Below are 16,802 nucleotides of genomic sequence, written 5' to 3' on the forward strand. Positions count from 1 at the left end.
GTTCTTTTGATCTGTACACTAAAATCAGCATTATGCTTCAGGTTTTCTTGATTTTGAAGAGTTTTTGTTTTTTTTTTGCATTACCTAATTATGTGTTTTATATTCTTTGAAAGACTTGGTGGAAAGCTGTTTTGATACATAGTCCTGGGCAAGAAATCAAAAGGTTGCCTACACAGATACAGGCACACACACGATTATTTTAAAAATCTTTATCATCTGCATCCTCCATTGGTACTGTAGGTGGCACTAGTGATATTTGCACATTCTTTGGTTTCATGTTTAATGTCTTTAATTGGACGTTGCTCACTTTCTGTTGAGATACTTATCACTCTCCTAATTCACTCTGGTCAGGGAAAAGTGAGATTGATGGCTAACCGTAAACAATCGTGGGTGGGATGCGGATGTCATTGTAAGGTGTGTTTTCTAATTTTAGATAACCTTGTGTTTGTAATAGGATATTAAACAGACACATAGTGTAGGCTGTCTCTAAAAATTCACTGAAAAGCCTGGCCTTTTAGTAAATACAAACTATGTGCTATTTACTTTTTATTGAATAAAATTATTTTGAGACAAACCAGAGTGGTGCATCTTCATAGAAATACTAAAGAGGTAACCTCTGTTTTTATGGGGAATGTGGTTGAACACCATGGAATTCATTATTTAGCCTTTGAAATATATGAAGGGTCAAAGAAAAGTTATATGTTGAGACGGCAGCTGTGTTTCCTCTTAAATTGGAAATAGCCAAAATAGGTTTTAGACTAGTTTAAAAATAAGATTTATCAAAAGCAGTTTTCAAAATGAACAGTAGTTGAAACTACACAAACACGTGTGGTTATTACAATTAATATTGTTACTATCAGCATGTAAAAACTCTTTATGGTTTAAGAAAAATATTTCAAAGTAAAATCATATCCTTTGAGTCTAATGAGTCAGTCCATTGTGATAGAAAACACTACTAGATCTAGTTCTGGGTTATGTAGTTTATTCTGAGCATGTAGGCCTAGATAACCTCTAGACTAGCCCTAGAGATCAATCACATCAGCAGAGTCTTTGGTTTTGTGATTAAAAATAACAAAAGGCTGATTGAAGAAATCAAATTTGTTTGTAAAATGTGTACTTCTTTAAGCAATGAGATTGCTCAATTACAGTCTCATCTCTTTCTGATGAGCGGAAACTCTTTAACACCTGTTTCTGATACCAAGGTGTTTGAGGAAGCTAGAATCAGCAGTAAGAAAGTATGGCTTTTATTTCTGGTTCTGTCACTCATTCATCCAAAGCTTTGTGAAAGCTTAATAGCAATAGAAATTTGTTGTTTGAGTTGTAGATTAAAAGGATGGAGAAGGTTTTGACAAAGTGAGAGGAATAGAGATGTGTTCTCCTTTCTTTATATTGTGCCAAGATGCTCAAAGGCTTATGCTGAGAAATAAAATGTGGGAGTTTAAGAGGTATTAATATTTTCAGGATAGGTACAGTGACTCATGCCTGTAATCCTAGCACTTTGGGAGTCCAGTGCAGAAAGATTGCTTGAGGCCAGGAGTTCAAGACCAGCCTGGGCAACATAGTGAGACCTCATCTCTACAAAACAAATTAAAAAAAACATTAGCTGGGCGTGGTGGTTCACACCTGTAGTCCTAGCTACTCAAGAGGCTGAAGCAGGAGGATCCCATGAGCCTAGGAGTTCAAGGCTGCAGTGAGCTGTGACTATGCCACTGTACTCTATCCAGCCTGGGTGACAGAGTGAGACCCCATATCAAAAAAAATTATTTTCATACTCCACTCCTCATAATTTCCCATCCAGGACTGACAGGTGGGATGTAAAAAGATACAGTTTAATATTTGGTCTGAGCACGTGTTGTATATGTAATAACTAGTGTTCTTTTTTGTTTTTGTTTTGCTTTGTTTTGTTTTGCATTGTCAAGGCACTGCCACCCACTTCTCTCATTCTCCACTGCTGCCATCCTAGTCCAAGCTGCCATTATATTATAAAATGCTTGGATTACAACTAAAGACTTCTAACAGGACTCCCTGTATCCTTCCAATCCATTCTCCAAACTGCAGGCAGAATGACATTTTAAAAATCACAAATATGACTCTCACATTCCTTTGATTATAGCTCTTCAAAAACTTTCCTTTACTCTGAGTATCAAAATCCTTAACATGATCCTCAGATCTTGAGTGGCTTGATCCATGCATAGCTTATTTCACATCATTTTTCTCTCCCCCCTCGCCTCATTTAAATCCACTTTCTTTCAGTTACTCAAAGTACCATGTGCTGGCATGTTTCCAGTCTTTTCCATGTTTTAATTTTTCTGCCCATAACACTCTTCCCTCTTTCTTCTTTCAAGACCTCCTCACCTCCGTCATTTGTTTTACCTAACTCCTATTCATAATTTAGATTTCAGCTTAAGGGTCACTTTCTTGGGGGGAGCCTAACTGATGTTTCAGACTATAATATGCTCTCATAATATATACTTCTCCTTAGAAACACTTAGCACAGTGGAAAATAAATAATTGTATATTTAGTTGTTTAAAAACTATCTCCTTTACTAGATGCTGAGCTCCATCAGGACAGAAATCCCATTGTCTTATTTACCCCTCCATATTCAGAGCTTACTGTTGGAAATGGAACATAGTAAAAGCTCAGTAACTACATGTTGAATGGCTGTGTGAAGCCATGAGACTGCATACACAGTTGCAGTGACACCAGTCTTTGCAATTATGTGATTCTCCTCTCCTCCTAGTGATCCTTGGCAGCCAGTCACATGTTAAAAATGTAGAAAGATTATGGGTGGATGGATTAATCTTGGGTTGGTATTCTTCAGGCAGATGCATTGGAATTTCAGGAGAATGAAGGAATTGAAGAGGGTAAGAGAGTAGTAGTTGGAATAATGGACAATGGAACCTAGGCTGATGGGGAAGAAAAGGACTATAGGAGAAGCCTGTGTTTAAAAATATTCCTTGGACATGGAGGGAGTAGGTAAGGTGCATTCTCTGTAGATGGAAAATGATAGGTTTATATTTATATTTTTAAAGTTATTATTTAGATCCTCCAAATACTTACTAGTTTTTTATCTCTTCGATACATCAGATACTGAGGTATTTTAAAGTCTCCCATAATACTGCAGTTTCTTCAGCATCTCTTTGAATTTCTAAGAATTTTTTGCCTTGTACATTTTGCTGCCTTGTTAGTAGTTGTATAAAGGATCATATGAATTATATTTTCATTGTGAGTTTAACATTTTCTCAGTATAAAAATGACCATTTTGTCCTTAATTCTTTTCATTGTGAATTCTATTTTGTCTGATATTAATGTTATAATCTCTTGTTTTTTGGTTTGATTTGCATGTTAATACCCTTAGCCCAGGTATTGAAATTTGTTCTAGAGAACATGAGATTCAGCTCGGGGATAGTAGGCTAAGAGTTCACCTATGCATTTATGCGAGTAGATTTCTGTTACCTCACCGCTGACTTATATAAACAGCTAAATTTTCTTCTGTCTATATCTACATAATCTGGTCTTTCTAGCCTTATTTTAGCTGTGTTTCATGCATTGTAGCTTGTGTCATGCTTACAGTAACATTTTGCTGTTTCATTAGTTAAAGAATTAATTTCTCCTATGTATGTAACATTTCCTAAAACATTGTTTTATAAGTGTTTAAGTAGTAGGGGTAGATGGGTTGCCGTTTTTCAGCCTATTTAACATGACACTTAATTGATGATCTTCGGGTTGACAAATCTTTATTCCATATACCTGATTTTCATATACAGCATCATCGATATGATAGGGCATAGATGTTTTTCTTTTGAAACACTTGAAAACTTAATAACTTGAGACTACAATTTCTATGTTATAACTACTGTTGGGTTAGTCAAACTTATCTGGTTGTCTTAGTTTTCTGTTGCTTATAACAGAACACTTGAAACTGGGTAATTTATAAAGAAAAGGAATTTATTTCTTACAGCAATGGAAGCTTAGAAGTCCAAGGTTGAAGGGCCATACCTGGTTTGGGCCTTCTTGCTGGATAGGACTCTGCAGAGTCCCGAGACGGCATAGGGCACCACATGGCAAGGGGGCTGAGCTTGCTAGCTCAGATCTCTCTTCCCCTTCTTATAAAGTCACCAGACCCACTCCCATGGTAAACCATTAATCAAATAACAAACCCATTAACCCATGAATGGATCAATCACTTCTTAAAGGCCCCACCTCTTAATATTGCCAAATTGGGGATTAAATTTCAACATGAGTTTTGGAGAGGACAAATATTCAAACCATAGCTCTAGGCTAAGTTCCTGGTTATGATAGCCTAATTCCTAGGAGTAGCCATCATACCATTTTGTGGTATACTTTCACTTTTAAACTATTTCTTCCTGATTTCTTTATTTCTGTTGATGAAACCACCATTTTCCTAGTCATCTGTGTTAGCTTCTTTGTTGACTGCAAAGTTCCTGTTCATTCATCTTTTGCATTGTGTTTTCTAATCACAAACCCCTTCCCTCTTTCCTACTGTCTATACATTGCCTTTTTTTATGCAGTTATAATCTGCTTTATTATTTCACATGGGTCAAGAATTCCTTTGTGTATCACCACTTATACATCATGTCATTATTGTTAAAGCCTTCCATCCCATTCTAACCACACATTATTGAACCATGCGTCAGTGTTGCTCGTTTGTTCATTTTCAAACAAAGCTGAGATGAAAACACTTTCATGCTCACACTGTAATAATTCTTGATGATATGTCTTGAAAGATGCACAGAATAAAGAGGAGTGGTTTGTTGTGCTAAGGTTTCTGACACTTAGGCCGAGTGTCTCCAATGAGTGACCAGGCAGAGCTGAGGACACTGGGCACCTGTGAATTTCCCCCAAAGTGGGTCAGGAGGGGCCTTGGTTGAAGGGAGACTCCAGATGTCTCAGGGAAGGGAGGCTCTGCCTTTTTAAGACCCTTTTACTCTCTGGTTAACTATCTTCTTGTCCTTTTGGGTATGTTCCCCTCTAGTTTTTTTCTTTTTATGATCCTTCTTAATGACAGTCTTTCTAAAGTAAGTTCTAATCATAATACTCTCCTGCTGTAAAACTTTTAGTGGTTTCTATCTCCACAGCCTTCTGAGTCAAGAATACTCATCATTTTGACTCTTAAACCTCCTACTATATAGTCGTAGTTGACTTTTCTGTGCTTGGTGTAAGCTGCCTGTGTACTCATTACAGCAGAGTTTGGGAAAGCCAAGTCCTCAGAACCCAAACCCCAATTCTAGTACTGCCTAGTTATTTGGGAGGCTTTGGGATTCCAACTGGAGACTTGTTTATTAAAAAATGACTTAGTATCTCTCATTTGGGTACTGAGATAAGGCAACAATATGAAAGAACCTCTGCTCTGAGACTTTGTTGGACTTAATCTCAGTGGCAGCCATCTGTAGCTTTCAGACAAAGAGAGGAAACGGAAAGAGAGGAAGTGCTATGTTGGGAGGTGGATGTTTGTTGAAGTCAATTTGGTGCAAGAATAGTAGCTAGAGGGTGAAATTCAGTGCCACCCTCTTTCTTCTTTTTTTTTAAATTGATTTGGTGCATAATTGTATTTTGGCTATATCTTTCTACCCATTTCATTCTTAGACCTGAGTTTTGGATGACATCTAGAAGAATATATGTTAATTTGGATGTTATGTCCTAAGGATTGAAATATCTTCATGTTGGGATTAGGTAACTGTGGATCAGAGGAACCTGCCATTTCAGTTTCCTGAAAACTCTCTTTTGATTTGAATTTCCTACTATGGGAACAACAATTCTTTGGGATTTCTAACAAATATGGTTTTTAGGCATGGCCATGTTATAACACCTGTTTTGGAGTGTAGGTGTTTTATCCTATTGATGCGATATGTATTTAAGGCTTCTAAGAGGCTTCTGACAAGAAAATATGGGAGAAAATAGATACTAGGATTGAAAAAAGAATTTAAATAGTATCCTTTTTACACAGCCTCTAGATTAGGATTTTTAACCTGGGGTTTGTAGCCTTGTGTATGAATAATCTGATGATACTGCAAAATTATTTTGTTCATGTATCTATATTATTTTGAGTGGAGGTTCTATAACTTTCATCACATTCTTAAAGATGATTGTGACCTGAAAAAGATAAAATCACAGATCCTACTTTGACCTCTATTCCACTTAAACGCTGCTGTCTTAATGTGGATGAGAAAGGATCATGGAAGCATGATGATACAGAGTTGGAAATTTAACCTCCTCCCTGAAGAGTTAGAAGGGCCATCCTAGAAAAGACTTAGTCCACCAGTCTCCTGTCAAGGTGATGAGGCCTATTAGAAATGCCTCTGCTTTTGTCTCTGTTGTTTCTTTACCAGGCTTCACTCAATGGTGCCAGTAATCTGGTCACAATTCTTGATTGTGGAAAGGTGTCAGACCTCTAGATCCTTGTTGTGTTTCTAACCATGCTTATGGCTTCAGCCTGTCTGGAGACTGCCTCATCTTGAATCCTGTTCACCTGGTACAACTCCCTCCATGAACTCTCTCAAGGCTTTGCTCGATCCCTATTGCCAACTGTTCTGTGTCTTCCAGCAGCAAGCCTCAGCTCCTATGAGCCTGCTCCGTTACAGCTCAGACTCCAGCCGCTTATTGAGGTGACTCCTGCCAAGTTGAAGCAGGCACCTTTTTTATCTTTCTGTGTTTCCCATAAAACATTAACTATATTACATAAACTAGGATAACCGAATAAAACAAAGCAAAAAGATTAAAAAAGTACATACTGAATTCATAATGTTTACTGAGTGACAAATTTTGATATTAGGGTGAAAACCATGTAAAAGGGATTTACAAGTGCCCCGGGGGCAAATCAAGGAGTTTGAGTTGATATTCTTGGGGAACAGAGAGAGGTAGAAATCTTAGGAAGTGGATTTTCAAAAAGGATTGCATCCCAGGAATGCCCTGGGACATTGCCCAGTGTTCTTAGGCAAGAGGCCTTTTATTTTCTGCCTTAGGGGAGGATGAGACAATTTAGGTGAGCTCTAGCTGCAGTGTAATGTGCATTCCTCTCGCCTCAGCTCACTATTTTGTTTAGTATTTAATAGAGACCTAGTCATGTAAGTGATGCTTTGCAAAGATAAACCATGAAGATGTCCTGCCACTGAGATTGGATTACAAAGTGCATTGGTAATAATGATAATATCAGAAATAATAATTTCCTCTTACTGCTCATTTGTGCGGTCCTGAGTTATACATTACATACACTAATGTCTCAGGCAAACATTCTTTTAAGCTATTCTTTCAGTTTAGTTGGAATGCTGTAATTACTGATTATGGGATTGAGGTCTTTATATTGGTTTGTCAGTAATTGATAAGTGATAGTGCAGATATGACCTAAGAAGCATAATTTACTTATCGGATATCCTCCAATAAATTAATAATTAAATAGAGGAAATTGAACAACTTGAGGAGTTTAAAGATATAATAGTTCCTAGTCATGTGCAAGTAAGACAGTTTTTACAGTAATATATTTGTTTGCAGATTCATATTCTGCAGTGTTCTTCCTTGAAGAGTATTTGCATAGAAATTTAGTCAATTTGTTTATTATATAGAACTGTTTAGTGGTTTGTGTTTTCAATAAAATTGAAAGCATCTTTAGTGAAGACCACGTCATTTGCTTTTTTTGTTTCTGCCACACTTCTGTGTACATATAGTAAAAACATAATAAATGGATCGTAAACCCTAGTTTGTGGTACTCTAGTAAAAACTTAAGAAACTCCCCAAATATATGATAGTATTGCTAGAATCTCTCCTTGGTAATTAGTTTATTTTTACTATGTCATTTTTATCATTATTTAGCTCTAGCTGCAATGATTTTTTATTAGTGGTGTTTTTGTTTTAAAATTATTTGCCTTAGATGGGACCTTTTTGATAGTTATAGGATTAAAAAAACTTTAAAAACTTATACTTAAATATTCTAATAGCCACACTAATGCTGACCCCACAATTCAGCTCTGTTCACAATAGAGTAAAACTTTGTGTAAGATTTATCATGAAATTATTTAAGGAAGTCGAGTCTTTGAAGTATCAAAAGGACCCTGGGAGATAGAGAAGTTCCCATAAAAGGTAAAATTCTTGTTTCCTGTTTGTAATTAATTTTTTTTTAAAGCTTCTCATTAAAAAACTAGGTAGATAGAAGTAAGCACATTATAATTTAGCTTTGTCAGAAAAAAAGAATGAAAAACATGCATGTGATGGCAATAGAAACAAAATGAAGCAGAATGTGAAATAGAATCATAAATAATGAGATCTGAATGTGATCTTAGAAATCATAGAATTCATCCCTCTTATTTTACTGATGGGAAACTGTAAAACTAAGTGACATGCTTGAAATTACATGATGAGTTAGCATCAGAGTTAAGGACTAGAACTCAAGTGCACTTATCTTTTATTCAACAACATTTATTAAATGTTTATTACAACAGGCACTGTTGGGTGCTGTTTATGAACCTGAAAAAGGTATTAAGTATAACAAAAATGCTTTAGATCAAACATGCCATGTTGATTGAAATGCCAAAAGTTTTTAAAATTTATTTTTATTATTATTTTTTTAATTTAAAGATTTTCTTTTAGGAGAGAACATCCATACTGCTCCTTCTGTGGATTTTATCTTGGGTTATTTACACTGTTTACTGAGAGAGTATATTATCTGAATTTTAAAAATTATTTTTTACTATTAATTTGAAATGATAGAAATTTACCAGATAATGGACTGCAACATAGAAAACATCTTGGTGCCCAGACCACTAGGTGTAGTAGCAAAGATTATAATTCTGTTATATTGTTATTCTGGGTTATTGAAGGGATTTGAGATTTGATTGCTGTGGAGAAAAGATAGTCAATTTATGTCTTTGGAATAAATTTTGCTCCTCCATGCATAGTGCCTCAATAAAGGTAACGATTTTAAGAAAAACATGGTTTTTTTTGGACCAATAACTTAGAAAGTGAGATGTGCTATTACAAATATGTATGGTTTGAAGGAGAAAGGACTTTTATTTCTATAGCATTTGTGAGCTTTGAATATGGGTTGACATTAGTCATTACACTTAATAGTGCTCATAGGAGGAGAGGTGACTTCTGGCTGTAGGATCATAGAAGAGGTTATGCATATGGTATTTGTGCTTGGCCCTTGAAAGGGTGAATAGGAAATCTCAGGGGACTATTCTCTATTGGGACTGTTACAGTCATTCCAGTTCCTCTAAGCTAGTTGTGTGATTTTGGAAAAAATCACCAAACCTTATTCAACCTTTGTGTTTATAAATGAAGAGGTTGGACTAGATGAGGGCTGAGGACCTTTCAGCCTGAATATAAGCATATAATTTGGTATTGGGAGAATATTCCAGGCAAAAGAAATGCCTAAGCAGTTACTTGGAGGTAACCATGCCAGGGATTTTGAATTTGAAGATGTTGATTTTGAGCCTTATAACTTAGCATCTTTGTCTACTTATTCTTTCTTAGTGGCAGTAAGTATCTTATTTTTCTTAGTATAAAATATTGTAAGAGAAAAACATCTAGTTAAGCCAATTTGTGAATGAGTTGAAGTAAAAATTAGTTAGCAATTGCAATAAAATATTTGTATCACTACCAAGGAAACTGCAAATTTTATTTACCCACAGAAATTCTGGTAAGAATTAAATTATAAAAGAGAACGGCCTTTTTTTTTTTTTTTTTTTAGCAGATTTTCAGTTATAGGTTTTTGGTTGGTGAATATATTATATATTATTTTCCCAGATAGATTATAGTGAAAATTTAGAAGAGATGTTTAAAAGAAATGAATGATTGAGGATTGAAGGTGATTGTGCATGATATTATTAATTGGACAGTTTTGAAAATGGTTTACTTGATATTTTGCTTTCAGATGGTTTCCCTGTTGAACTATTTATTCCAGTAGGAGCTTTTAAAAAAACAGATAAGGTGTTGAAAAATAGTGATTTTTAAAACTTGTTTGCATTTTGATAAAGCTCTTTTTTTTGTAAAGGTTCCCTTTTGTCACTGCTGCCTTGTGTGATGCATGTTTCCATCCCTATATTACGACAGGAGTACTCCACTGTGCACATTTCTGTAGTTGAATTGGAGGGCGTTATTGATGTCCTGGGCCCCAGGGCCTGTGCACTAGTATTGTGTGTCAGGAGGACAAAGGGATGGCGCCAACCTTCCTGCTCTGTGCACCAGTAACTAGAATTAATTACAAACCAATCGATTCTGTTGCAGCCAATTGGTAAACTAATTGGTAATTTTAGCTGTACGTCTATATGGAGTTATCTCAATACCTATAACATTACTTTCAGAGCCACTTTTGTTCTGTTTCATCCTGCTTGACAAAATGGCCTTCATAGCTTTAGGGAGAAAGATGTGCATCAGTGACTATGAGGTTGCTCCAGCTACTTGTCTTGTTTGTATTCCCTTGTTCATAAAACATGACTCAGATTACGGCTGCATGGTACCACTCTGATCATTTTTGTTAACGTTGAGCTAAACATTCTATAAAATAGGGTGTTTAAGCACCAAATGTACTTTCTCTGTGCCAACTACTATCAGAAATATAGCTCCTTATATTCTTGCTCTTTAGAGATTTTTTTTTAGTGAAAATAGAAATCAATAGAAAACTTCTAAAATAAGTTATTCTGAATTAAATCTTTGTGCTCTCATATAGGTGATTTAAGTCAAATTAATTTAATTAAAGAATTTAAGTTATATTAGTAGAATTGAGAGAAGAAAGCCAACTAAATTTTTTGATTTGTCCTTTTCTTGATTGTAGAAGACTTTTATTACCAGTGATTTGGCACTAAGGATTACCTTTGAAAGGAAATAAACAATACTTCTTTGTTAAGAAGAATCTTTTAAAGTAGAATATAACTTTTATGACTAAAATAAGCACAGTACTATATTTCATTTGTGAATAATTTGGCATCCATTTATTATTAGTCTTGGGTCTGATTTCCAAAGAGTATCTATATCTTTAAAGACACTTAGAAGAGAAAAGTGTTTTTGAGTGAGATTGATACTACAAAGTTGATCTAAGACTTAGCTTTGGAAAAGTAATATATTTACAGTACAAATGATCATTTTTATAGTGGTTACCATTTTCTTATGGTCATTTTCTCAGAGTATTGGAATGTCTTTATAGTAAGGTGAGACTGCTATGTCTTTATGGTGAGGTGAGAATGGCATGAGACTGACTAAAGTGTATAAAGTGAATACACTTTAAAGTTCTTTGTCTTATGCATTTAAATGACAACTTTGGCTGATGTACCAATACATGCACACACAGTCACACTTTATCAATTTCTTCTTCCTGAAAAGTGGAGTAGATCTCAATGGCCTGTGCTTTTTTACACTCTTTTCTTACATAAAATTTAAGTTTCCCTTTAGAAACATACCTAATTAGTGCCATACAGTTATCTTTGCCAGATGTGTAGATTGAACTGTTACAATAATATAATTTCGGATTGTCTAAAGAAAAAATTAGAGTACAGTAATGGTAATCATCATCAATGTGTACAGTAGGCACAGATGGTATGTTTGTCCTAAGCTTATTTGAAAATGACTGTCTGTCAAATCCAGTGAATTTAAAGTTTATGTTTGGAAGTTTAGTGTCAGTGGAAATGTTACATTTGATAACAGAGGCAAATAACCCATCATGTTACCGAAAAGTGATTTTAAATCATGCAGAGTTGCCCTTGATATATTTAGCTTTGTATCAGCTGCGTAAGAAATGTAGGTAACTTTTAAAGCATTAACTTTTCCAAACATGTTTTTTTCTTTTTTTTTAAAATGACTTTATTTTTTTTAGAGCAGTTTTAGATTCACAGCAAAATTGAGAGGAAAGTACAGAAACTTCCTGTATATTCCCTACTACCACACATGCAGACTCCTGCATTATCAATATCCACTAGCAGAGTGGTACATTTGTTACAATTGATGAATCTACATTGATACATCATTATCACCCAAAATCCATAGTTTACATTTGGACTCTTGTTCCCTCTTAACCTTATATATCCTATGATTTTGGACAAATGTATAATGGTATGTATCTACCATTATATCATACAGAGTATTTTTACTGCAATAAAAATCCTGTGTTCAACCTGTTCATCCCTACCCAGTCCCCCACCCTCAATCCCTGGCAACCACTGATCTTTTGATTCTGTCCATAGTTTTGCCTTTTCCAGAATGTCATATAGTTGGAATCATATAGTACGTAGCCTTTTCAGATTGTCTTCTTTCACTTAGTAATATGCTTTTAAAGTTCCTCCTTGTCTTTTCAGGACTTCATAGCTCATTCCTTTTTAGCAGTGAATAATATGCCATTGTATGGATGTACTAGAGTTTGTTTATCCATTCATCTGCTGAAGAACATCTTGGTGGCTTCTAGGTTTTGGTAATTATGAATAAATCTGCTTTACACATCTGTATGTAGGTTTTTGTGTGGATGTAAGTTTTCATTTCCTTTGAGTAAATACCTAGGAGTATGGTTGCTGGATCATATGGCAAGAGTACGTTTAATTTTGTAGGAAACTACCAGACTGTCTTCTAAAGTGGCTGTACCATTGTGTATCTCATCAGCAATAAATGAGTGTTCGTGTTGCTCTACATCCTCATTAGCATTTGTTATTGTCAGTTTTCTGGATTTTGGTCATTCTAATAGTTATGTGTGTAATGGTATATCATTGTTTTAGTTTGCATTTTCTTGATGACTTATATGGAGCATCTTTTCGTATGCTTATTTGCCATCTGTATATCTTCTTTGGTGAAGTATCTGTAAAGACTTTGGCCCATGTTTTAATTGGGTTGTTCTTTTTCTTGTTGAGTTTTAAGAATTTTTTGGGCCGGGCACGGTGGCTCACGCCTGTAATCCTAGCACTCTGGGAGGCCAAGGCAGGCGGATTGTTTGAACTCCAAAGTTAGAGACCAGCCTGAGCAAGAGCGAGACCCCGTCTCTACTAAAAATAGAAAGAAATTATATGGACAGCTAAAAATATATATAGAAAAATTAGCTGGGCATGGTGGCACATGCCTGTAGTCCCAACTACTCGAGAGGCTGAGGCAGAAGGAGGATCACTTGAGCCCAGGAGTTTGAGGTTGCTGTGAGCTAGGCTGATGCCATGGCACTCTAGCCTGGGCAACAGAGTGAGACTGTCTCAAAAAAAAAAAAAAAAAAAAGAATTTTTTGTATATTTTGGATAACAGTCTCTCATGTGTCTTTTGCAGATGTTTTCTCCCAGTTTGTGGCTTGTCCTGTCATTGTCTTGATATTGGCTTTTGCAGAGCAGAAGTTTTTAATTTTAATGAAGTCCAGCTTAACGGTTTTTTCTTTCATGGATCATGCCTTTGGTGCTGTATTCTAACAAGCCATCGCTGTACCCTACCAAGGTCATCTAGGTTTTTTCCTATGGGTTATCTTTTAGGAGTTTTATAATTTTGCATTTTAAATTAGGACTATGATCCATTTTGAGTTAATTTTATGAAGGCTGTAATGTGTGTGTCTAGATTTGTTTGTTTGTTTGGTTGGTTTTTTTTGCATGTATATGTGCAGGTGTTCCAGCAACATTTGTTGAAAGACTGTTTTTGCTCCATTGTATTGCCTTTGCTCCTATGTCAAAGATCAGTTGACTATAGTTATGTGGGTCTATTTCTGGGTTCTCTGTTGTTCCATTGATCTGTTTGTCTCTTTGCTCCCTAGTAACACTTGTCTTGATTACTATAGCATGGTATGTCTTGAAGTTGGGTACTGTCAGTCCACCAGCTTTGTTCCTCATCTTCAATATTGTATTGGCTGTTCTGGGTCTTTTGCTTCTGCATACAAACTTTAGAATCAATTTGTTGATAGCCACAAATTAACTTTCTGAGATTTTGATTGAGATTCTATTGAATCTATATATCAAGTTGGGAAGAACTGACATCTTGACAATATTGAGTCTTCCTATCCATGAACATGAACTATTTCTCCACTTACATAGTTCTTTGATTTCTTTCATCAGAGTTTTGTAGTTTTCTTCATATAGGTCTTATACATATTTTGTTAGATTCATACCTAAGTATCATACTTTTTATTTTTGGGTGTTAATGTAAATGGTATTGTTTGCTTCTTTATGTACGTATCTATTATATATGTTAAAGATATACAACATATGTTTTCAAGTACGTACATGTAGTGAAATGATTACTACAGTCAAGCAAATGAAGGTGTCCATCACCTCACCATTAACTTTTTGTGTGTGTATGGTAGGAGTACCAAAATCTACTCTCTTAGCTAATTTTTAGCATATAATGTATTATTATTAACTATAGTATTCAGGCTGTACATTAGATCTCTAGACTTTCTCCACTGTATACTTTTGTCTGCTTTATTGGTGATCAGTTGGTTGTTTTAATAGTTATTTGGCTTTATTTCTGGGTTCTCTGTTCTGTTCCATTGGTCTATGTGTCTACTTTCATTAACGTACCATGCTATTGTGGCTACTATTGCCTTGTAGTATAATTTGAAGTTGGGTAATGTAATACTTCCGGATTTGTTCTTTTTGCTTAGGATTGCTTTGGCTAGTCTGGTTCTTATTTGGTGTCGTATAAATTTTAGAGTTGTTTTTTCTAATCCTATAAAAAATGACATTGGTATTTTGATAGGGATTGCATTGAATCTATAGATTATTTGGGCATTGTGGGCATTTGGATAATATTGGTTCTTCCAGTGCATGCACAATGGAATGCTTTTCCATTTGTTTGTGTCATCTGTGATTTCTTTCATCAGTGTTTTGAAGTTTTCCTTGTAAAGGTCTTTCACCAAAGGAATATACTTGGTTAAGTATATTCCTAGGTAGTTTATTTTCTTTACAGATATTTTAAATGGTATTGAGTTCTTGATGTGACTCTCAGCTTGATTGTTATTAGTATATAGACATGCTTTTGAGTTGTGTACACTGATTTTTTTTTTTTTACTGGAGACTGTACAGAATTTATCAATTCTAGGTGTCTTTTGGAGGAATCTTTAGTGTTTTCCAGATATAAGATCATATCATCAACAAACAGTAGTTCAACTTCCTTTTTTTCTGATATGGATGCCCTTTATTTCTTTCTCTTGCCTGATTGCTATGGCTAGGACTTCTAGCACTATGTTGAATACAAGTGGTGATGGAGGGCATCCTTGTCTTTGTTTCAGTTCTTAAGGAGAATGCTTTCAGCTTTTCCCCATTCAGTATGATGTTGGGTGTAGGTTTGTCATATATGGCTTTTATTATTTTGAGATATTTTCCTTCTGTGCCCACTTTGTTGAGGATTTTGATCTTGAAGGGTGCTGGATTTTATCAAATGCTTTTTCTGTGTCTATTGAGATGATCATCTGGGTTTTGTTTTTAATTCTCTCTCTTTTTTTTTTTATTTCAGCTCATCATGGGGGTACATAAGTTCAGGTCATATACATTGTCCATGTCCCGCCCATCCCCCCGAGTCAGAGTCCCAAGCGTGTCCGTTCTCATTCTCCAGACAGTGCGCCTGGCACTCATCATGTAGTCATACCTCCTTCCCCTCCCCCCCCACCTCCCCGGGTCTGCACCTTCAAGCATGACCATTCCCCAGAGGGTGTGCAACGCACTCGTCATGTAGGCATACACCCATCCCCTCCCCCCACCCCCCATCCCAGTCTGATATCCAATTGGTATCCTTCCCCGATGTGCATTTAGGTGATGATCAGGGAAACCAGTTTTCTGGTGAGTACATGTGATGCTTGTTTTTCCATTCTTTGGATACTTCACTTAGTATAATGGGTTCCAGCTCTCTCCAGGAGAACCAAAGAGATGTCGTATCATCGTTATTTCTTATAGCTGAGTAGTACTCCATGGTATACATATACCACAGTTTACTAATCCATTCGTGGATTGATGGGCACTTGGGTTGTTTCCACATCTTTGCGATTGTGAATTGTGCTGCTATAAACATTCGGGTACAGGTGTCTTTGTTAAAGAATGACTTTTGTTCTTCTGGGTATATGCCCAATAATGGGGATTGCTGGATCAAATGGTAGGTCTACTTGAATCTGTTTAAGGTATCTCCATATTGCTTTCCATAGGGGTTGCACTAGTTTGCATTCTCACCAGCAGTGTATGAGTGTTCCTGTCTCTCCGCATCCACGCCAACATGTGTTGTTTTGGGATTTTTTGATAAAGGCCGTTCTAAAGTGTTGTTGTCTATCATTTGGTTTAGATCGAGTAGGATTTGCTTTATGAATCTGGGTCCGCCTAGATTGGGTGCATATATATTAAGTATGGTTATGTCTTCTTGTTGAATTGTGCCTTTCACCAGTATGTAGTAACCGTCTTTGTCTTTTATTACTTTTGTTGGTTTAAAGACTAAGTTATTGGAAATTAAAACTGCCACACCAGCTTTCTTTTGGCTACCATTTGCTTGAAATATCAAGTTCCATCCTTTTATTTTCAGTCTAAATGCATGTTTGCCGGTTAAGTGAGTTTCCTGAAGGCAGCAGATACTTGGTTTGTGTTTTTTTATCCATTGGCCCAGTCTATGTCTCTTGAGTGGGGAATTCAGGCCATTGACATTTAGTGAGAGAACTGATAATTGGGACAGATTTCTGTTTATCTTATTGGGTAGAACTTCATTGCTATGTTTTCTCTCTTGAGCCATTGTGGTGGCTAGAATTTGATCTTTAGCTCTTGGGTGGTTTTACATTCGTGGGTCTTTGTTGTGATGATCCGTGTGTAACTCTCTTTTGAGTACTTCTTGGAGGGGTGGTCTTGTCTTGGTGAATTCCCTCAGTCCT

General features: G+C 35.9%; 1 protein-coding gene across 6 annotated transcripts in view; it reads left to right on the forward strand.

Annotated features, from left to right (window-relative positions):
* The window catches only part of SCAPER (S-phase cyclin A associated protein in the ER), a 439,517-nt gene that overhangs the window by 61,573 nt on the left and 361,142 nt on the right, over window positions 1-16,802 (forward strand). The window lies entirely within an intron of this gene.

This window comes from Lemur catta, chromosome 1, assembly GCF_020740605.2.
Source record: "Lemur catta isolate mLemCat1 chromosome 1, mLemCat1.pri, whole genome shotgun sequence".
NCBI classification, from domain to species: Eukaryota; Metazoa; Chordata; class Mammalia; order Primates; family Lemuridae; genus Lemur; species Lemur catta.